Source organism: Condylura cristata, unplaced genomic scaffold, assembly GCF_000260355.1.
Source record: "Condylura cristata isolate star-nosed mole 26May11 unplaced genomic scaffold, ConCri1.0 scaffold00062, whole genome shotgun sequence".
Taxonomy (NCBI): Eukaryota; Metazoa; Chordata; class Mammalia; order Eulipotyphla; family Talpidae; genus Condylura; species Condylura cristata.
Window position 1 is genome coordinate 218,198 of NW_004567163.1, and position 2,667 is coordinate 220,864.

The window sequence follows — 2,667 nt, forward strand, 5'->3', positions numbered from 1 at the left end:
GGCCTCCCTGGCCGAGGACACGCTGCCGCAAGCCGGCTCTCGGCGAGCAGCGGCCCGGCCTCTCCGCCCTGGCCACCCCGAGGGCCAGCCCATCTTGCTGGGGCCAGGCGCCCACCAGCCACCTCTGTCCCCCCACCCCACCCTTGCATGTGAGCCGGCCTCTGGGGACGTGTCCCAGGCTGCCCTGTCCGGCCGAGGGCTCCGCGCCCTTCACCTGCTGACCAGTGAGTCGCCCTCACCCTGGGCGCTGGAGCTGCCTGCTGAGACCCGGGGAGCCGGCGCCCCCAGGCCTGCGCAGTGTCAGCAGCGCCCCCAGCGGTGGGCCCTGCGGGGGGGACAGGGGTGCGTGCGCCCCCATACCGCCGGCTTCTCTCCTCGGACTTGGCTTTCTCTGCGGTGCATCACCAGCAGGGCGGGGGGCGCTGTGCGGGGCGCGGGCACAGGCCCTGGCCGAGCCCCCGGGCTGGATGCGGTGGCGGAGGCGCCCTAAGGCCACACGGGGCGCTGCTGACCGCCCTGGCGGTGTGCGCGCCGGAGGGGAGGCGGCGGCGGGCGGGAGCCTGGGCGCCGGTGGCCGAAGGGGCTCAGGCTCGCGCTCCGGAACTCACCGCGGCAGCTCGCAGGGCGTGGCCATGTCCAGGGCGCAGTGAGGTCCAGGGAGGGCGGGGTGCGGCCGGGCGGCCGCGGGCCCCTTTATGCCTCCGCGCGGTGCCGCCTGCTGCGACGGAAGGAGGTTTCCTGACCGCAAACGGCCCCCGGGACGGCGTCGCTCTGGCAGGCGCCCGGCGGGCCCCGGAGGAGCAGCCCAGACGCCGCGATGACTAACGGCGCCGCGGGGGCTCGCGCCTCCTGCGCCGCGGTCCCTGGCGGGCTGGGGCACCCCAAGACGTGTCCCGGCGGGGATCCCGGCAACGGGGCTCGGATGACTTCCGGAGACCCTGGGTGGGCGGCGGGCAGCGGCGCCCACTTTGGGGTGACCCCAGGAGGAGGGCAGGCGCCGCGCTCACCCTCCGCTGGGCCGCGGCCACGTGGCGGCCGGCGGGGAGCGCCGGGCCTCGGGCCTGGACACTGCTCTGCCCGGAGGGCGGCCCTCGCGGCCGTGACCTGCGTTGCTCCTGGACGGCCCTGACGTGTTTCTCTTCTGCTGTCTACGAAGCCCCTTTCTTTGACTGAATTTAAATATTTTTATTATCCCGTCTCTAGTTAAATAATCAGGACTTCTGCTAGGTTTAGTCTGCTGCCAACACCAGTGTATTGATTATTAGTGTCACTGTGACATTTTTTATTTCTGTTATTTTTTGGTATGTATCATATTTTCAGGTCTATGTAGGGTATTATATCGTGATATTTTGTAGCATACCTGTGCTATCTATTTGATACACTGGTGCGTTGAATACAGGACGTTATATCACAAGAAGTGCATATATGTGTTTGTAGAATTTTCATTTACTTAATTTGTCTCCATCTTTTTATGCCTTTCCCAACTTCATTTTTTATTTTTATTTTTTTAAGATTTATTTATTTATGCACACAGAACTGGGGTACAGGCCAGAGATGCAGGGGCGGTGACAGGACTCACCAGAGACAGAGCGGGGAGCAGAACAGGCAGACTGATGTCGTGCGCTGCTGAGGGGAGCAGCGGGCAGGTCAGGGGAGGTCTGCTGGCCCTGAGGGCAACCCCGGGGCCCGCCGGGAACCAAACCGGCCGGAAAGGGCCTTAACCTCCCAAGGCCGGGCCTTAAACCGCCGCCCCAACAAGGAAGGCCAAAAGTTTTGTTTTATTAAAAAAACATAAATCTAACATGGCTATTTTATTCTCTGCTACTGTCTACTAGCTTGTGAATCCAATTCTCCTGCTCTTGTTATCTTTGAAATTGTTGCTTTCCTTTTGCTTCTCTTGAGGGGCTGATGTAAGACTCAGTCTCCACGTGAAACAAACGGGTCACGTGGGGAGAGGGAAGGGGGCAGAGGAGAGGAGGGGGAGGGAGGCCCCGCACCCCAGGGCAGCCTGCTGGTGGGTCGGGCAGACCTGCCCCTCTGGCAGCCCTAGTTGAAGGCAGGGGGCAGTGTCCCAGGCGGGGACACTCCCCCTCCCCGCTGGTGGCTGCGAGGTGGGGTGTCGGGGTAAGTTGTGTTGTCACCTGTGCGTGGTTCTGCCCCTCAGCCTTTCGGACCCAGAAGCCAGGCGTCTTGGCGCCAACGCTGTCAAGGCTTCATAAGTCGCGCTGCAAGTCGCGCTGCAAAACTTAAATCCTCAAAGCTGTGAAAAAGCAACAACGTTGCCAAATGACCCCTACAGGCGGATCCCGAAACCCGAGGAAGGAACCGCGGCCCCTGGCTATACCAGCACCCTGGCGGCGCCCGAGGGCTCCTGCGTGTGGCAGGCTCCACTTCCAGAATCCACCGCCAGCGGAGAGTCCGGGTTGGCGACATTTGCTATCTCCAACACTGATTTTGTAAGAAAATGTTTAAACAAGGAAAACCTTCATCACGCGATGAAGTGATTCACTGGATAATGTATCACGCGATCCCCGCTGCGTGGCGCTTTTTAAAAAAGGATTTATTTATCTATGCACACAAGAACTGGGGTGCAGGGATGTGTGTGAGGACGCCCCAGAAACAGAGTGGGGAGCAGAACAGGTGGATCCACTGGGCCACTGCTGTGGG